Here is a 21,851-nt window from a genome sequence, read left to right as displayed (position 1 = left end):
CCATCCATCCATCCATCCATCCATCCATCCATCCATCCATCCATCCAAGCTTGCTCTCTTTCCCTTCCTTCCTTCCTTCCTTCCTTCCTCTTTTTATTCCTTCCTCTCTTTCTTTCTCTCTCTCTTCCTTCCTTCCTTCACATAATCATTCAGTTCTGCAGTCATTTCTCTGTAAATTGAGGGGCTGAACCAGATGGTCTCTGTGGTACTTTCCAACTAAAAGTCTCTTTTCCTGACTCTAAAAAAGCATTTGCTGGATAGGATAGGGGAGCAGGACAGATTGGAAAATGAATGTGATATACAACAAAAAGTACTCACTAAATCTTTAAAAATAACAATTATCTTTTTGAAAGTTAGGTCAGTTGTTTGACTTTGTGTAGATCCCATAATGAATTGACTAGCTGAATTGTTTGCTTTTTAATCAGTTGTTTTGGTATTGTATAAATAAGTTTATTTGGCGAATTAGCACATTGATTTCTCCCAACTGTTCTGAACAAATTTTGCTGAATTTCTCATATTTTTCATAATAATTCTCTGCTTGACCACAAAAATTTTCCCATGGGTAAATGACAGATAATAAAGTTACTATTACATTTAAAGTATTATTCCATTCTGATAAGTTATATATAATTTTTGAAGTTGATCAGGTAAAAGAATACTAATGTGATAGAAACATTACTTCCACTGAATAAATGGGTTTAATTAAGGGGTTTGCTTTGGCCTGAGAATGTTAATAAAGATGCACATTCTTTTGTGGCTATTTTGGTTAGCCATGGATGTTTAAGTAAGGAATAGGTTAAAATGACTAATTTTTTTTTTTAGGCAATTGGGGTTAAGTGACTTACCCAGGGTCACACAGCTAGTAAGTGTCAAGTGTTTGGTCTGAGGCCAGATTTGAACTCAGGTCCTCCTGACTTCAGGGCTGGTGCTCTATCCACTGTGCCACTTAGCTGCCCCTGAAATGACTAATTTTCTAGCATCGATCATGCACTGAGTTTTTTTTTTAAATTCCTTTTGGTTTTGGATTAGCACCATGTGTCCTCATTATTCAAGAGGAAGCCAATACTGCCATCTATAAAAAAAATTGGCATGGTTTTTATTTAATGGCTGTGAACATGATTGGATTAGTCAAATAAATGTCTATTTTTCTTCCTGATAATTCAATATTCCACAAATAAAAAGTGGAATCTGTGGCACTAGATAAATACTTAGGGCATTGTGTATATCAGATATTCTTAAAACCTGAATGCAAAGGGAATATTAGGAAATTAAGTGAGTACATCCAACTATATTTTTGGTAAGTGTATGTCTTTAATGAATGAATAATTGACTAGACAGATGCGTTGTAGGAGGTAAACCCTTAGTTAAAAAAAAAGTAACATCAAAACCACAAGTTTTTCTTTTACTAGAGAAATATTTCCCAGAGGTTTCTTCAAATTCTTCATACTTTTTTGGACCACTATCTTGACTCCAGGTTTTAATTGTGTTTTAATAATTGCATATTTTCCTTTTTGGAGAACCGTTTGTCCTACTGGCTATTTTACAGTCCCAAAGAGTTGTAAGAGAGCTTTCCAGACATCTTCCTACAGATTGTTCATGGTAACAGGGAATGGATGTGGCAAAGATAAATGGAGTGAATAACCCAGGGACCTCATTTTAGCCTGTAATTTCAACCTTCTCTCTCAACACAACTTTTATTAGAGACACCTTTCAAGAACTAAATTGACTGACCCAAATGTCACCTATTTTACCCTTCTGGTTATCTTTTGTCAGAGGTACTAGTGAATACTGAAAATGGTTAAACAGTAGAAGAAGCCTAAAACATTGCTAGTTGACAAACTGCATAACTGCTTTTTGAAAAATCAAGAGTTGACTAAGTTCCTTGATTTGAGCTTAAAAACAGGAGGCAGTGTGGTATAATGGAAGAAGTTTGAGATTACAGGCAGACAGAAAGCCTGGATTTGATTCCCAGCTTTGTCACCTATTCTAGTGTATGTCTGTCACTGTGGACAAGTCATTGAATCTCATTGGACTTCTGTTTCCTCAATTGAAAACTGAGGGTGGTGAACTAGACTAATGTTTCTTTAGACTAATGTTTCTTAAACATTTTTGATTATACACTCCTATCAGTAAAAAAAAAAATGAGCATATACCCCCAATACATGTTTGTTTACTTACTAATAAATTAGATAAATGTACTACTGTATGATAGGGCAGTTAGGTGGCACAGTGGATAGAGTATTGGGCCTGGAGTCAGAAAAACTCATCTTCCTAAGTTCAAATCTGGCCTCAGACACTTACTAGCTGCGTGACCCTGGACAAGTCACTTAACACTCTTTGCCTCTGTTTCCTCAACTGAAAAATGAGCTGGAAAAGGAAACAGCAAATCACTCCAGTATCTTTGCCAAGAAAACCCTGAATAGGGTCATGAATTGTCAGACATGACTGAAAACATCTCAGTAACAACAGCAACAACACGACATTAGTATTTATATACATTAGAAAACTTTCGCAAAATAGAAACGAAAATAGAATGACATAAAGATGAATTAATATTTGATCTTTGAGGCATTAGGGAATCACAGGAGTTTACTGAATAGGGGAGTGACATGTGCTTTAGGAAAATCACTTTGGCAGCTGTGTGGAGGATGGATGAGAAAGTGGGACTAATTAGGGAGCTATTGAAAGGTGATGAAGCCTTGATCTAAAGTGGTATTTATGTGAAGGATAGAAGGGAACAGAAGTAAGAACCACTGTTGAGGTGGAAACGCAAGATTTGGTAACATTGTATGTGTGGGATGAATTGGATTGAGAAGCATAAGACAATACTGATATTATGAACATGAGTAACTGGAAACATGACTGTGTCCTTGGCAGAAATAGGAATATTACATAAAATGGTGGGTTTGGGGTGAAAGACAATATATGAGATGTAAGATAAAGATCACAGCCCATGTATACCAACTTATCCTTTGAGATTCACTCCATTTCATACAAAATGAAGAGGGGAAGAGTAGTGCTCTTATTCACAGATCATTGCTCCAGAGTATTCCAAAAGGTAGACACAAGACAATTTTAGGGGTTAAGGAGCAGATGTGCTTGGGGGTGGCAATGTTTAATTTTCCCCACGGCATCTACATAGCTTCTACATTGGGTGCCTAGTAGTGGTTAGGATTGCCCTGAAGGGTTGATGCTGGGCTCACACTTGCACAGTGGAGATAATGGGTGGAATGGGGAGTATGGGGGAATATTGGGTACAGGAGAGATGTGGTTATATCAGAGTCAAGCTCCATGGTAGGCTCTCTTTGGGGAAGGTGTGATGAGACTCATCTTTCTGCCCTCTGATTCTTTGATATAACATCCACTGGTGTCAGGCCTTGTTTCCACTTTGGAAACCACTGGTCAGAACAACTTTTAAAATCTCTTTCATCTCCAATCTCTTCATCTCCATGGAGTCATTCCGTGACTCTATGATTGAAAGTTAAAAGGAAAACCAAACCAGACCTATATACTGGTGGTCTGAAAGAGTTAATGCACATATCTGGTGAGCAGTTTACTCATTTGAAAGGCTATGGCTCAACTTCAATAAAATATTTTGAGATATCCCAGAACCAAGACCCTATGTAAACACAAATGATTATGCAGAAAAAGTATCTAGCGTAAGTTGGTTTTCCTTATAAATGAAAACTTAATTTAGAATGTTTTACAAAATCTGAATCAACCAATTGATATGACAGATGAGAGAGCAAGATAAAGAATGTGTTAATAAAGTTTCATTATGTAACATAATACAAATGTCACAGACCTGAAAACAAACTCTGACCATTTATCATAAATAGTTACCTCATTTGAATACTATGTAAATGAAAATATTTATCTGCACTAAGAAGTCAAAGTCTGCCCTCCATCACAGGAAGAAAATTCTTTAAGAGGGCTACTACCTATATGCATTGAAGGCAAAGGAGTTGTCTCCTTATTTTTGGTAGGCAAATTTTGCTGAAATGTTGCCTTAGCAGAAGAAAAGTAATATGTGAACCCTGTTATACTGGTAAGGCAGTTTTACTGCAAAAGCAAGCTTTTAGCAGCTACCAGATTTGCTAAAAGCAATGATGTCCAATTAGCAGTAAGTGCCATGCACCTGCAGTTACTAAGAATTCAACCTTTTTTTCTGAGGTTGAACCTCGTTGTAGTTTTAAAAAAAAGCCTCATGCAAAATTTGCTCTAGGGAACAAAGAAAAATTAGTATTGGCAAAAAGTAATCATTCCTGGGTTTGTTGTTATTGCTGGTTAAGAACATTTGGAAGAATTGCCAATCCAATGAACATTTTAAAAACCAACAACAAACCTGTAGGTCCTGCATTCTCACTCCCTCCCTCCCTCCCTCCTAAATTGTGAATTTCATTTTCTGGGGTACGGATTATAGGAAAATAAAGACTGGCTCCAGTGACTTCTCTGACACATTTTGTTCATGTTTCTCTGTTTGTCTGTGCTAATCCCTGTCCATGAAAGAAGGTAAAAATAGCAGTAATTGTAGAAATGGAACATTAACTTATCTATCCAACCCCCTCTTTAACATGTTTCACTCATCACAATGAAAACTGACATGCAATCAAAATGTTCTTTTCAAAAATACAGTTCAGTGTTTTAAATTGTTTTTGTCAGTGTTTTCATCAAATATGTTGGTTCTCTGCTTTGTTTGTTTTTAAAAATATGTAGGAGGAGTCTGGTTAGGGTGATATTTATTTCTTATATTTTCCTATTTTTCCTCTTCTGAAGTAAATTATAGGAACAGGCCATCTGTTGATGCCAGGTTTTTGTTTTTTGTTTTTTTTTGCTGGTTGTTTGGTGTTTTAATGAGACTAATAGACTAATGGCTTGGTCCCTTTCATTGGAATGGAAAGTATTTCCACTTTCAGGGGAAAATGGGGCATAGTGTCTGATTAAGCCAGAAGTGGAAGATAAGGTACTTTTTTATTTACATCTTCACATATTGAATATGATCACTATGCACAGATAAGAAGTGTGACAGGAAGCTTCTTTTCTATTAATTTTTTTGTTTATACATCAAAATAATTTCTGTTTATACTTTCCCACCCCTTCCACATTCAACAGAATTGAAATATTGCTTATAACAAAGAAAAAGAGACACAAACAAAACTGTGATAACGTCTGACAATGTATGTACCATTCTGTCCTCCTAGTCCCCCGCCTGTCTGCTGAGGGGAGGGAGATATATTTCATTTTCAGTTCCTCAAGACCAATTACTGTTTTGTCAGTTACACTGTTATGTTTCTGCTTTAATTTATATCTTGCTGTAGTCATTGTGTTCTGGTGTTTATTTCAGAGAGCATTAGTTCATATAAATCTTCCCACGTTTCCTCACGTTTGTAATTTCTTTCTGCACAATAATATACCATCATACACTACAGTTTGTTTATCCATTTCCCATTCAATGGACACTACTTTGTTTCCATTTCTTTGCTACATCAAAAAGTTGTGTTATGAGGTATCAGTCCCCTGTCTCCTCCCTTGTGTACTGTTACAAGAGCCTTGTACTATCTCCCTGCACCTAGTCTCTTCTCTCTCCAGTCTTATCATCTAATGATATTCTGAAAGCATACATTTGACCATATCACTCCTGTCCTCAAGAGGCTTCAATGGCTCTGCATGGCCCTTTGGATAAAATACAAACTCCTCTTTTTGACATTTAAAGCCCTTTCCATTCTAGCTGGAGCTATCATCCCTTCCCCCCTTGTCCCCCATGATGCACTCTCTGTTCCAGTGCTTGACATTCCATCTCTTGTCTCCATATCTTTGCAGTCTATGCCTTCCTCACCTCCAACTGTGGGCTTCCTTAGCTCCCTTCAAGGCTTGACTTGAGTGCCATCTCCCTGAAGAGGCTTTTCTGATTCCTCTCGTTTCAGTGTTCGCCCTTTAAATCGTTGTGGATTTATTTTGTACATATTCCGTATTTACTTCTCTGTGAACATATGCATCCTAGAAGACTGTAAGCTCCTTGAAGGAAGGGGTTATTTCTCTTTCCTATTTGTATTTTTAGTACTGAAGGCAGTTCCTGGCTTACTGTAGGTACTTAGTAAATGCTTGTTGATCATTTGATAACTTGTTCTGTAAGGACTTGAGCATAAATACTTTGACAAATTTGGGAGACAGGATAACTAGTGGAAAGAGTAATGGATTTGGAGCCAGAAGGCCTGAATTCAAAACTCAACTCTGATACTGTCTGGGGAACATTGGGCTAGATATTTAACTTCACTGCACCTCTGCTTCTTCATCTGCAAAAAGAGGGAGTGGGATCCCTAATATGTCTTTCAGCTCTCCTCCCTAATGTTACTCCTACTTCTCATCGTAGGATGATTATTGTTAGCTATATTGATTGTTAAGCTAAGGTGATTATTAGCTATGTTAACAACATCATTAAGTCACCAAGTATTTATTAAATGCTTCCTTTATGCTAAGCACAGGCAAAACCAAAACAAAACAAAATACCCTTGCAAGCCATCGTTGCTTTGATTTGAGCTGCTAGTTTTGGAGAGTTAGAATGTGTCTGTACAGGTAAATGATGTTTTTGTTGTTGCTGGAAAATGACTTTTAAGGCAAGAACCATCGGCTTCTATGGTTCTTGAAGGATTTCCTCCACAAAACCTACGAGATGGATGGTACGAGGGCTATTCTCTTTTTACAGATGAGTAAAGTTAGGTTCAAGAAATGAGCTAGTGATTTGGAAAACTTTCTGAATGTTTTTACTTTTAAACTAAATTAATTTGTGTGGGTATGAATGTATGTAAAACACTGGCATTTATTAGTTAAAAGTATAGAATTGCAAAGGGCAAAGTTTGCTGAGCCATTGCTAATATTATCATACGACAGATATCTCGAGTTACAGTTTCAATTCTGTATATGGGAAATAACGGAAAAATTTATTTACCAACTAAATCCTTACCCCTCTAAACTGATCCTTTTCTCCTTCTGCCTGCAGATTCTTAGAATTCATTATTTTCTGTCAGTGACATCGGTTGGTTGCTGTGGGAATGGCTAGATTTTTACAATATCTGAGATCAAAATGGATTATGATATCTCAGTGAGAGGAAGGGAAAAGCCGTGGTGGTGAAGGTGGGGTGATGGAGGGTGGAGGGAAGAAACTGTTGGCTCACTCACACAGACAGAACCCTATCTGTAGGATTAGCAATCAGGAGAGAGAACTTGGAAAACAAAAACAAATCTGCAAGGTAAACAGGGCTATCCTTTTCTGCTTTTCACAAAGGCTTTGGAAGGGGAACAAAAAAGTTCATTTTAAACCAATAAACTAAACAACTATACCTCGTTGGGTCTGTAAACTAGGGAGACAATTGCTTTCAGGTGAAACTAAATCTGACTTTAACCCAATATTTTGTTTTTGTGCTTTATGTATGTGTTTTGCTTTTACATTACAAGCATTTCCAGATTACTTCCACTAAGCAAGAGGTCTCTTACAATAATGTAATGCAATTAAGCAAAAACTAATAATACAGTGTTTCTAAGAGTACACATAACATTGCACATTGGGAGCCCCTTCCTTTCTATTTTTCAGTTTTTTTAATGTAAAAAAACGCTTTATTTTTGTTCCCTCTTTCCCCTTGCTTCATTGAAAAAAAAGAGAGAGAGAGAGAAAAGACAAATACCTTTTAAGAAATATGCATAGTCAAAAAAAAAAAACCTCTGATTGACTGGATAAAAAAAATACATATGTCTCATTCTGCACCCTAAATCTATCACCTCCTTTGTTACTAGTCCTCTGAAATCATGGGTAATCATTATATTGATCATAGGTCTTACAGCTTTCAAAATTATTTATTTTTACAGAGTTGTTATTGTATAAATTGTTCTACTGACTGATCATGTCCTTGTTCATCAGCTTATAAAAATTTTCAAAATTATTTGTTTGTATAATATAGATGTTATAGTATAAATTATTCTTTCAGTCTTCAGTCTGCATCAGTTCATATGGTGAGAAATGTTAAAATTTAATTTGAGTGCTATTTGTGAACTGATAAAACAGACCCCCTTTTCTCGCCAAGGGACCAATAAGCAAAGTTCAGTTTCTCTAGTCACCCAAAAGATAATTAATGTTTGCAGATATTCAGACAATATAAAATGAATTGAAATCATTGACTTATTTCACTCAGGTCAATGACCTAATTATAGAATCATTTAGTCTTCCTTGACCTCATTGGGAAAAGGTACTCTGTGTATGCAGGGCACAGCTTAGACAGAATCTCCTAGTATCCCACTTGGTTTTGAGTAAAAAAAGGAGAAAGTTAAATGTGACTTGGTTGGCGTCTGAGCTAGGATTGGAGAGCAGAATTTGTTATTCTTACAACTTTGTGGATCTCCCAATAATGCCATTGATTTAGAGTTGTAAGGAACCTTAGATGGCCACCCTCACCTTTCACAGATGAAGTAGCAGAGGCCCAGAGAAGTTAACTGGCCCAGATTGTACAGACAAGTTAGAACCGGAATTCAAACCCAGGCCTCCTGACTTCAAATCCACCACTTTTTGCACTGATTCATGCCATCTCTTGAGCCAGATTCAACACTTTCTACAATATAGTCATCAAGCAGTACAGAGCAAGGATTTTTACTAGGGATGAGACTATTTTAACTTTTCTCTTTTTTTCCCTTTCATTTAAATGCAAAAAAGAGGCAGTATTCCTTTAACAGTGACCTTAGGATACTCCTAGTTTTATAACTGTTTAGCAAAAATGTGGAAAGGTTGAATATGTTTGCTGGCCCCAATCTTGCATTACTCATCTCTATAAAGAGGCTTTTAAGGACATATTAAAAAGTTTCCATCTCTCTTGTCTCTTGTTCTCTTTCTCATCCGTCCTCCCTTGCTTCCCAAATGGTGAAAGCAAAGTCGAGGGAATCCTAAAGAGACTGATCATGGTCACTGTACAAGTCATGGTACAGTGGGGTTAGAACCCTGATTTACTGGCATTAGATGTACCCCTCAAGTGATTTTCTCCATAAAACAAATTCTCCATTTCTCCCCTCCATGGATCCATCTAGTTGACATTTTATGTAGAAGTGATGGTTTCCTATTGCCCCCTTTACTTATCTAACTATCTTACAGCTGCCTCCTTGTGTGGTACACAAAAAGGGATTACTGGAAAGAATTGGAAATAAATTTAGGAGTGCTGGGTTCAAATCCCAGTTCTGACACTTACTACCTAAGCTAGCATGGGTAAATGACTTTCCCTCTCTGAGCCTTGGTTTCCTCATCTGTAAAATGGAGCTAATAATAGTTTCACTACCCATCCCCATAGAGCTGTCATAAAGAAATTTGCAAACCTTAAAACACTAGATAAACATGATTATTATTGATAAGCAAGATGCATAGCATAGACAGAGCCATGTCATATTTTATTTGTCACTGTATTCAAACTGTGAAAGCAGCCAGTACTTTATAAATATTCAGAGGGAGTAATGACTTCACCAATTTCCTGTAACAAGGCAGGGATCTGACCTCTAGGAACATACTCATGTGTACCTCCATACAGCTCTTCTATTTCTAAATACTGGTTGAGGAATGGTGTGTCTTTCCTTAATGTAATCTGTAACGGTGTTAAGATTCTTTTTCATGAAACTTCCAATGTCTCCAGGAACTTTGAAATCTTTGTGTTTATATTATGTGGTTCCTTTGTAGATTGGTGTCTTAGATCAGTAGGATGCTTGAGGGGTAAAAAAAACAAAAACAAAACAAAAAAAACCACCTTGCACAATATTTGGGAAGGTTTCTGTGTGTTTTGGATGGTTTAGGGAGTAGGTTTTTGCTTTTAGTTTATTTTTTAAGGGTTTTTTGTGTGTGTGTGTGTGAGATGCAGCCAAAGAATAGCTAAGTGGCAAAATGCTTTTGTTATTATAGAGGTCTCTGGGGGCTCCTTTTTATCAATGAAGTTCATAATACATTTGTCTCTTCATTTGATTTTATGCATCTGTTTCATGGACCTTCCTTTTGGTTCTCAGACTGCTTGTTCTGTAACAGAAACAATAAGAAGAACAATCTGACTCCTGAAATATTCCTGAAACAATTTTTTCTGTGTGTTCTGGTTACAGGAGGAAATATCAAGTACAATAAAAGTTGGAATAATTAAACCATCCCCCCAAAAAAGACCTCAATAAATCCTGTGATTTAACTAGAATCGTAAAGACAAGCAAATGAATTCCAGTGGAGAAGTGCCATAACCCTGCTAGAATAGAGAAACCTGAGTTTGTAACTGAAATTTTCAGCCATATTTAAATATTAAGAAGGGTATACTCTATGTTAACATTAATAGCAAGATGAGGGCACTTGGAATGTCCTGAAGGGGATTAGTGCACCCCCTGGTGGTCAATGTCTAAAATTTGGCAAGCCCTGGAAAGGTCTGAAAACTGGACAGAATTAGAATCAGGAAGAACGAACTTTGTCAGTGTCTGTGGCAAGCGTCAAGGTTGTCATTACATGCATTTGTGCCAAAAGAGCAGACCCATTCAAAAAATTATTAAATCTATTTTTCCCTTCTAAAAGTTGTACACAATGAAATCTCTTGTAGTCAATAACGTTTAGGCACTGTGCTAAGTGAAGAGGGTACAAAAAAGAGGAAAGAGACAGTCCCTACCCTCAATGAGCTCACAATCTAATGAACAGGTGTCTAAAAGTGCTCTGCATTTGTTGTAAGATATTTCAGCTTCTACTAGTACATAAGACATTGTTGCATAAATCATTGAAGGTTTTCTTTCCTTCCTAGAATATCAGCACAGCAAAACTGGAATGGCAATAACATTCCAAAAAATTAGTTTGTCACTTACTACTGCTGCTCTTTCTTCAAGGAAAGAGATCAGTTTCTTGCTCAAATGTATAAAAAAAGATGTCTATAATTTTTTTTTTCTTTTAGGAAATGTTTGTAATCTGATAATGGCTTGTTCATCTCATATGTATCTCACGCAGGCTATGTCTTTACATACTGTGAAAAAGCAATGGAAATTAGTTGACTTGCCTAGGGCCATACAGTTAGTAAGTATCTGAGGCTGGATTTGAACTCAAGTTTTCCTGACTCCAGGCCTAATGATCTATCCACCGTGCCAACTAACTACCCAGTTGGATTATTACTCAATAGGAAACAGGGGACCACTGAGGACTTTTCATCAAAGAACATGGTCAGTCACAATCTTATCTTAATTCCTTTTTCCAACCTCATCTCCTGTTACTGCTCTGTTGGTGTTTACCATTCAAGGCAGACTCCTCTATTGGCTCTTCCTGAAGCACGATGGGTTTCCTACTTCTGGATCTCAGTGTATGCAACGCCACCCCTTTCAGAGCCCTGCCCCAGGAATGCTAGCATTCTGTTTACAGTACATTTAGTAGGAATTCAGTTGGTTGGTTAAATGATTTCTAGATAGCTCTGGAAGGAGATTAAAGTCTCACTTGATCCTTCTTTCAGAAATATTAAGAAAGAATTTGAAAATTATTTTAGTCTGAAGCCGTTGGACTAATCTGAAAGAGAAATCTTGTAAATTTTTAAGTATCACTTTCAAAACAATGTCCTTTTACCACCCTCTTTCCAGATCAACCTAGGAAAGATTCGTCTCTGAGATGATTAGAATAGTGGCAGATTAAGAGACCTTGGCTGATTCATTTCCAAGCAGTGTCTTTGACCAGATTTGGGTGGTGATACGCTTAGGACTGGAAGAAGTCTCTTGGATTCCATTTGTTCATGGAAGTAACTCTTGAGTTCACTTTTGACTAGCTGGAAAAAAGAATCTTTAAAGGGAGTGGTCAAGGAGGGATTGAATGATTTGTAGGAGAATGATTCTCCCAGGGTGGGCTGAAAGTTAAGTGACTACTGTTTTGTTTGATGAAGCAAAATTTTAACCGAGTTTTACTCTGAGAACTGAATCTGTGTTTTATCTCGTGGGAGAATTTTGTCTATTGTCTGAGAAATCTTTAACTGTAACTCTGAAATGGGTTGGGGTAGAAAGAGATTTTGGAGTCATGGATTGACTGTCCATCTTTCTTTCTTTCTCTGAGCATAAATGCTTAGATAAAACAATCTAAATAAATAAAAATTGTTTTTGGCAGCCTTGTGCCTAAAATACTGAGCACAAAATTTTCTTCCACATAGGTGAGCTCTTGAGGCTACCCCTCCTTATTCTCTGGAAGACCATGACAGACTTTTATTTCAAGGAAACATGTCTTTACAGTTCTGTATTATATAGATATGTGCTTGATGATAAATTTTGTAGGTTGATAGAAAAGGGTATTGTGTGAAAGCTATCAACTATTTCTTTTCTCTGTAGATAAACATTAATCCATGAAAAAGACTTTAAAAATGTCTTTTTTATTATGAACTTAGTCATCAATAAACATATTTCAATATACAAAGAAGAAAAAATTCTGATATGTGCAGTTTTAAAAGTGTATATTAAATTTGATTAGGTAGTAACAAATTGCCCTGTGTGTTCCTTTCTTTAACTTCTCTTTGTTTTCTCTTTATTTTTCCATGTTTTATAGTTGTTCTTTTTTCTCTTTCTTATTACTTTCATTATCCCTCTCCCATAGAAGCTTGTCTTTGTTTTTTTTTCAGGATTTTAATTTTTGACAAACATAATCATATCCATATATAAAAGGAAAGAAAAAAAAACAGGAATGCATTCAAAAGAATGGATTTATATTACATGCAACTTTTTTTTAAATATAAAAGGAATTCCACAGGTTAGTTTTGGAACTGTCCTGTCTTTCTATATCTCTGAACTTCCTTCTGTTTTCTTCTGTTCATTAAAAATGTCATTAACATCTTTTCTTTCTTTTCCTCTTTTATTTGCATCACTGTCACTATCTTCCTCTTACATATCCCCCCCCCCCCAAAAAAGCTTCCCTTTTTAACAAATAAGTATAATCAAGCAAAACGGACACACGTAGGACCAAGTCTGAAAATGCATATTTCACTCTGCACACTTAGTCCATCATTTCTCTGCCAAGAGTCAAGAAGGATGCTTCGTCATCAGTCAAGAAAACATTTTCAAAGTAGTATCTATAGGTAACTCTACCAGTATATGATTATATGTATGTATTTGCAGGACCACATTGCTCTGTATAGGGTGGTAGAAAGGATATTGGATTTGCAGTCATAGGGCCTGAGTTCAAATAAAGATTCTGACAATTCCTAACTATGTAATCTTATACAAATCTCTTGATCTTGGTGAACTCCAGTTTCCTCATTTGTAGAAGGGGTGATAATGAGGAGGATTGGACTGTATGACCTTTAAGGACCTTTCCAGTTCTAAATCTATGGTCATAAATATGAGCGTTGCCTACATCCAAAAGAAACAAGGTGGTGACTTAAGCTCATGGACAGATATTGAGATTGTTCCAACATGTCAAAAAAAATCATGGAAACAAAAGTGGAATTATATTTGAAAAAAAACATGGGGAATCAATTCGTATTTTAAAACTTGTAAGACTTTGGATATTGTTGGATCCTCAGTTTCCTCATCTGTAAAATTAGGAGATTAGATAGAAGACCTTCAACTTATGTGACACTGCTCCTTACTCTTACTTACATGGGTCTATTCTTCACAAAAAAAGATATTTCTTCATAAATGTGTAGACCTGTGCAAAAATCCCCTTGGAGCAGTTACTAACATCTACAATTACTTAAAAAAAAACCCTCACTTATTAAGTGGACATTAAATGCAAAGATGAAAAACAGCATGGCACAGTTATGTTATATTATAGTTATATTATAGAATAATAATATTTAGCATTTATATAGCCCTTGAAGTTTGGCAAAGTGCTTTGTAGGTATTATCTCATTTTATCCTCACAACCTGAGAGGTAGGTACTATATTATTCTCCCCTTTTTACAAATGAGGGATATTTTAAACTTAGGCTTTAGAGAGGTTAAGTGACTTGCCCGGGGTCATACAACTAGTAGGTATCTGAGATAAGATTTAAACTAAGGTCTTTCTGAGTCCAGTTCCAACCATCTATCCACAGCACCACCTACCTATCTCTAAAAGGAGATAAAATTCCAGCTAATTTTCTAAGCCTAGGAGTTGCAGCCAAGGTGCCTATTTGTATCAATGAGGAGAGTTTCCACACTGGAATTTCACAACAGTGAAATCACTGGTTGGGAGAGGCTGGAAATGGACAAAACAAGTGCAGAGATAATTAGGACATGATAACTGTCCACCAATTAGAGTCTAGTCTATTATTCCAGTGATTATTAACAGTGAGCTGCTGTTTCAGCCAGGCTTGATTAGATATAACTTGATGCAGTTGAAAACTACCTCGGACTTAGCAGGTTCAGTGATAAATAATTTCCGCTGAAATGTTACTTGATTCATTGATTAATGGTGTGGGCAGACTTCTCTTGCTTCTCAGAGTTTGGGTGTTACCTACAATTTCATACTTTAATGGCGTGTTATTTTTCTTTTCATCTGTGACTTCACTTGCAAAGCTCTAGTTTTACTCAGTATGATGACAGTGCACATCCTTCAGCAGTAGGATGGCAAAACTCTTTGCCTCCTGGACAGCAGGAACCAGGTCTCATAGTTCTTTTATATTTGTCTCAGTGCCTAGCACGGCACTTAGCACATTGCTGGGCATATAGTAGATATTTAATGAATGGCTTGTTGAAATGAAATGAAAGACCAACATTTTTGAGTCATGCTGAGGACTCTGGAGGAAAACACCAATGGAAGCCAGAAAATGAAATTGAGGTGTTATGCTTCTAAGGTTAGTGGTGAGCTATGACTGCCCAGATGCTAGAGGCTATAGGAGTCAGAGAGAACATTTTGGGGAGGAGATGTGTCTCTGTCTTCACAAGCACAAGCTCCATTTGGAAGCCACTCTTTGTTCTGGCATATATCAGAATTGACACAGTGGGAGAGAGCTGGCCAAAGAAGTCAATGGAAACCAAAGTTCCTACCCTGACAGCTTCTGCCTTCCATGGCTTTCCTTTGCTACCGAGAAACTGAAAGATGACAGGCCCGTGATGCTCTGGGTTGGTTAGCCCCTCACCAAAGCTCATATTTCTACAGCACTTGAAGGTCTGAAGAGGGCTTTCTTTTGGTCATCTATCAAGCTAGTAGCACAAGTTTTATTTCCTCCATTTTACAGTTGACAAAATGGCATTTTGTGGAATTGAAGAGATTTGCCAAAGGCATGTAAATGCAATATGATGGAACCCAAACTCAAACCCAGTTCCTCTCCCTAACCAAATAATATTTCCTTTTCTTTTTTCCTGTTTTAAGTTAATTCCAGTGATGGGCTTGAAAATGTATAGGGGATGAATGTTTGAGGCAGCATGATAATTTGAAAAGAGCATTGGATTTGAAGTTGGAAAATCATAGATTGAATCCTAGCTCTGACCTTCGGTAAGTCGATTACATTCTCTGAGTGCCAAAGAAAGATAGTCCCTGTCTTCAGGGAGCTTACATTTTAATGGTGAAGACAACACCTTAAAAAATGCTGAAAAGATGGAAGAGGAAATTGGAGAGCGATAGAGAAACGTAGCTTAATGGGAAATGAAGAGATGGTTGTCCTGGATGCCTCTTTTAAATGGAGTTCTGGCAGGAGCTATCCAATCAAAGAGAGGAGCACCAGGGGCAGAAGGCACTTCTGAGATATGAGTTCCAGGGCTGAAGTAAAATGATGAGTTGAACTAGATCATCTCTAAGTTACCTCTCCTAATGTTGCTTCTATTATCTACGCTTCAGGTAGAGATTGGATTAAATGAAACTTAAAGAGCCTTCCACTTCTAAGATTTTATGAAACCATTGCTTCTTATATGCATTTGTAGGAGGTGGTGATTCTGTTGTCACTGTCAGAACTGATCACAAATACAATCACGGGGATCAGCATTCAATATTTTTTACACTGATGTTTTTTGGTTTTATATCACTTTCATTTCTGAATAGCCTCCTTCTTCCTACCTCCATCCAGTGAGCCTTTTTTCATAACAAAGGTATAAAAGCTGGGTCATTATAATTACATGGCATTCAGTTTTATTTTATTGTTACTTCCATTTAAATTGTAGTAGTCATGGCATATATTATTATCTTGGTTTTGTTGACTTTATTCTGTATGAGTTCATGTGAGTCTTCTCATGTTTCTCTGAATTCCTCACATTTGTTATTTCTCACAGCATAATAATACTAACTATAACAGTAATAACTAAATTTTTAATAACTATATCAATAATGATAGCTAAAAGTAGCTAAATAAATAGCCAATGGTGGCTACATTTATATAGCACTTACCATGTGTCAGGCAGTATGCTAAACACTTTTAAATTATTATCTCATTTGATCCTCACAACAACCATGGGAAGTAGTTGTTATTATTATCTCCATTTTGCTGATGAGGAAACTGAGGTAAGGTAACTTGCCCAGGGTTGCACAGCCAGTAAGAAGCTAAGCCTAGATTTAAAGTCAGGTTTTCCTGATTCCAGGCCTGGTGGTTTATCTACTGTGCTACCTAGCTGCCACTAATAATATTTCATTACATTTATGTACTACAATTTGTTTAGCCATTCCTCTATCAATAGACATCTATTTTGTTTCTCGTTCTGGGCTACTACAAAAATGCTTTGTTTAATCTTTGTAAATATTTACATTTTGGCTCATACAATCTATGTCTTGTAGATTGACTACAACATTGACCTTACATGATAATAATGGTCATGAGTCTATAAGGCAGGTAAGCGGCCTTGTGGAAGTAGATTATTAGACTCCTACTAATTCGTTCAATATCACAAGTACCCAGTAAGGGTTCAGAGCACTGTATTTGAAAAATTGAAGAGGATAGTTGAAGATGAGCATGGGGGCAGAGCACTCCTTGATTTGAGTGGGTTATCTGTGAAAGAGAAAGAGATAGATTACTTCATAATAAATGACATGGGATGGGTTTGAGAAATTCTAAGGCATTTACAGATTTGATTGACCAAAGTTTTAATGGATTATCATTGCTTATGGCTTTGTCAAACTCCAATTCTACATTATTCTCACCATCTGCATCCATCCCTTCTACTCATGTTATATGAAATGGAACTGGAAGAAATCACACAAGGGTACTGACTGGGTGAGCTACTAAGTTTTTATCTAATTTCAACATGATGTCAATCTCATCTCCAATTGATTCTGTATCCCATTCTCCACAATGACCATTCCAAACTTTGTCTTTTTCTCCTCAAGCCTCACAGCACCCCCACAGTACCCTTACCCAGTCAGTTTAAGTACTTGACTCTTTCTTAACTAAAATAAAAAATGAGCGCATTTACCATAAGCTCCCTCTTTTCTTCTCTTTCTCCTCATCTCACAATTCCTCCTCTGATAGCTCTTTGACACCATCTTCCAGTATCTAATAGAGATTAATCTTCTTCTTCCTAAGGCTGACCCCTCCATGAGTTCCTTTGTTTCTGTTCATAGAGCCACCTGGTGTCATAGAGGATAGAGCCGTGGACCTGGAGTTGGACAGACCTGAGTTCAAATTTGACCCCAGACACTTACTAACTATAGCACCCTTGGGAAGTTACTTAACCTTTACTTGCCTTGGTTTCTTCAACAGTAAAACCGGGATATTGATAGCACTTACTTTAGAGAATCATTGTGAGGATTAAAGGAGATAACACTTGTAAAAAAGCACTCGAAACAGTGCCTGGCAGTATTCAAATGCTCATTTCATCCTTCGTTTCTCTATTCCCTTCCATCTTCTCCGCAAGGTTACTCCCACTATCATACCCCTGACTCCCTAATTTTCAATCTCTCCATATCTACTTGTTCCTTCTCAGCTACTTACAAAAATAAACATTTACCCCGTTTTTGAGAAGAATCCACTAGACCTCACCATCCTGGATAACTATTGCCCTATTTTTCTCCCTTTATCAGCCAAGATCTTTTAGAAATGCTATCTAAACTATTGCCTTCACCTCCTCTCCTCTCCTCTCACTTGCTTCTTAACCCCCACAATTTGGCTTCCACCCTTATAGCTCAACTGAAACTGCTCTCTTCAATGCTACCAGTTAGTGCTTTAGTTGTAAAATTTAATTTTTTCCCCCTCAGTCCTCTTCCTTCTTGACCTTTCTACAGCACTTGACATTGTTGATCATCTTTTCCTACTCTTTCCTTTGTAGGTCTTTGTGACACTGCCCTCTCTTCATCCTCCTCCTACCCAGCTTGACCAAGCTTTCTCAGTCTGCTAAATCATCATCTGTATCATGCTGAGTAAATGTGGTTGCTTCCCAAGGCTCTATCCTGGGCTTGCTTTTGTCTCTATACCTTATTACTTGATGGCTTCACCAGCTCTCACTGGTTCATTCACTATCTCTTTGCAGATTACTCCAAGATCTTTCTATACATCTAGTCCTAATAGCTCTCCTGAAATCCAATCTCTTATTACAAACTGAATATTGAACATTTTAAACTGGATATCCCTTGATATTACAAATTCAACATGTTCGAAACACAACTTAACCTTAAATAACCCATCCCTCTTCCAAATTTCCTTGTTATCATTAAGGACGCCTTCCAGTCATCCAGTCTTGCAACCATGGTGTCCTTCATTCCTAATTCTCACTTATCCTGAATATCCAGAGTTGCCAAATTTTATCATTTCTATCTCTATAGCATTTCTCATATAAGTCCCCTTTCTCCATTCATGCTAACAGGACCCTGGTTCAGGTGATCATCACATCTCACTGAGACTTTAACAATCTTCCCCATTTGTCTTTTTCCACTCCACTCTATCCTTCACACCACTGTCAAAGCATTTTTCCTAACGTACAGGTCTGACCATGTTACTCTTTTACTCAACAAACTCCAATGGCTCCCTATTCCCTTTAGAATCAAATATAAACTCCTCTATTTGATATTTAAATCTTTAAAATCTGGCCCCTTTCTCCTTTTCCAGTCTTCTTGCACATTATCTTCTCAACATACGCAGTGATTCAGCCATACTGGCATACATCTTCAGTACACAGGATGCCTCATCTATTTTTTTATGTACCTTTGCATTGGCTGTCCTTCAAGTCTATAATGATTTCCCTCCTCACTTCTGCCTCTTTTAATCCCTTACTTCCTTCAGAATGAACCTCAGTCCACTCTCTCCTCAAACTTCCTTGTGTATAGTAATCATATACTTATATATGTACTTATATATATGCTATATATATATATATATATATATATATATGAACATAAGTTCTCTGAGGACAGGAAGTGTTTCACTTTTTCTTTTGTGTCTCCAGTACTTAGGACAGTTCCTGGTACACAGTTAGCTACCTCTTTTTTGGAGACTGGTTGCCCTATGTCACCCAGGCTGGAAGTGCAGCAGCCATTCACAGCTTGATCTCTATATAGATTTGATTCAAGAAGCTTTGACTTACTCTGTTTTTCCAATGTGGCCCAGTTTGTCTCTCCTTGGGCAGCCTGGGGGGCCCTTCACTCCCAAGGGCTCACCACATTGGTGCTGACTCCCAATCAACTTTAGCCTTATTGCAGTTTAACACTCCTCAACTTCAGTGGATGGATAAGCAAGCCTCATCCTCCCTAGCAGAAGGGATTACAGGTGAGAATTGCTACACCTGGATTAATTATCTCTTAATAAATTCTTTTTGATTGACTGACTTGAAAAAGGTCAAAATGGGGCAGAAAACAGTGGAAAATGTTGGAGGGAGTGGAAATTTAATATATGTAGTATAGAGCAAAAATGCAGGATTTGGACTAAGAAAACGGGCTTATAGCCTAACTCTGTTAGTGCTGCTTGTGTTACTTTGGACAAGTTTTTTTTTTACCTTTTTGAGCCCCCGTTTCCTCAGGAAAATGAGAGAGTTTGAATTAGAAGACAGTTCTCCTTCAGGTATCTTTCAATTCTCAGCCTATGATCTCTTAAAATTTTTTAAAGGTGTGTACTTATGTGACTTGCTGTATAGTCACTGGTTAAATTAACAAAATTTTGCTAACATCCTCTATTTTGGGCCACTCTTCCTTCCCTTAGAGTGATTACCAACAAAGATTAAAATGCAATAATTTTTGTTTAAATAATGATAATAACAATACATGCCCACATACATACTTGCCTTCAGATTTCCAAGAGCTTTTCCCCAAACCATCCTATGAGGTAGGTAGTACTAGTATCATTATTTCCATTGTGTACATGTGCAAATGGAGGGTCAGATGGATAAAATGAATTGCATAAAGTTACAAGTCTAGGAAATATCATATTTGGGATTTCAACCCCTGTCCCCTGACACCAATGTTTTTCTTTTCACAAGACCAGATAGATAGATAATGCCACATATGTTATTTTCCATACACACAAGGATAAGTACTTGCTATCTGTTTTTCACTTTTCCTTTTAGAGTCTATCAGGAAAGCAAACTTATTTGAAACAAGTCTTCATGTAGAATTACAACCACGGAAAAATAGATAGTTTTTTTGCTGCCTTTAAATGTAACAGAGTACTGGATATAAGAGTGGAAAAGTGGGCTGATGAAACTTTTATTACCTCTTTTGCTGTTCTTTTACTAAAGTTTTTTTTTTTTAAAAAAAAAGCTAACCACACTCATACATCTAACTAAGGGGCTATTTATAGCTTCAAGGGAAGATCAAAACCTAAACCAAGAAGTGTATCCATTATGAGTGACTTGGGAACATGAAATTCACAATCCCTGATTCATAGCATTTTCAGCAACCCTAACCACCCATACTGTCTCTGGGCATGTAAAAATCATAACCCCATTCATCAAGATTTGTTACCAGTGTTGAGGGGTGTGGTGAGCTTTCTTCTTGCCCTTTGTGAAAGACAGATAGGACAATCTTGCATTGGTTTCCATTTTCTTTGACATTTTCCCACCAAAACAGTTCACTTTCCCTGTAAAGTGAGCAGGTTGGATTAGATGTTCTATTAGGGTCCTTCCAGGGTTCCCATTTCCTATGAGTAAACTTCTGTTCATTCAGAATTGGACAAATGACTATGGTCATTGCAGCTGTTAATTTCCTGTTCCTCCTTTAGGTGGCAGCACTTTCTTCATGAAACTATTAATGGGGATGGGGGTAGGATGGGGGAGGAAAAGAAGGAATTTGTTTCCCAGATTCCTGCATTTTTTCACAGAAAGAAAGGAAACCAGAAAGAGATGTAGATCTCTGGAAAATTCTTTGTTTGCAAAGTACTGCTCATCTTTAACCCTCTGCAGACAGCTGCAGACAACTGAATGGCCAATATGCAAGTGAATTAAAAATACCTCAGTTTGGACTGTGAGAAAATAGTAAAAAGAAATTCCAAGAAGAAGAAGAAAAAGGGATCAGGTCATATCAAAATCAAGGGGGAAATATGTCTTTACAAAATGGCCAAGATGAGTTTCATTTTCCCTGATTCCCGTTTTGGACACAAAATATAGAAGGAGATGCCCAGTTGTGTTCTCCAGAAATCCTTGAGATATAGCAGATTTGAACTGGACGCACCATAGCCATATTAATCTTTTCTCTCATTTCCCATTGGGCTTTTTTATTTAATTCTTGGAGCCCATAGGAAGGAGTCTAGCTTATTCTGCCTGCTGAAATCTAAAACACACACACATAATAGAATTTGTCAAATACTCAAAGTAGACATGGTACAGATGGGGGTTGGGGAGGAAAGGTTGTTTTACATTCTAATTTTCTGAGAACCCTCACCTACATCCTTTCAGGGATGAGTAGAATAGGGTATATGAGGAGGGTTATAGGAGAGAGAAAAGGGAGGGATTCAGAGGTGGGTGCTATGAAACCCCAGTGTGGATCTTTTGTAGCCTGCAAGGGCCCTCTGAAGCTCAGTATCA

The 21,851-nt window shown here is 37.1% G+C and overlaps 1 protein-coding gene across 2 annotated transcripts in view; it reads left to right on the top strand.

Moving 5' to 3' along the window:
* Positions 1-21,851, top strand: part of ESR1 (estrogen receptor 1) — a 455,293-nt gene that overhangs the window by 74,225 nt on the left and 359,217 nt on the right. The window lies entirely within an intron of this gene.

This window comes from Vombatus ursinus, unplaced genomic scaffold (assembly GCF_900497805.2).
Source record: "Vombatus ursinus unplaced genomic scaffold, bare-nosed wombat genome assembly UNPS02012602.1, whole genome shotgun sequence".
Taxonomy (NCBI): Eukaryota; Metazoa; Chordata; class Mammalia; order Diprotodontia; family Vombatidae; genus Vombatus; species Vombatus ursinus.
The sequence above is the reverse complement of the archived record's forward strand: the minus strand, read 5'-3'. Positions and strand labels throughout refer to the sequence as shown.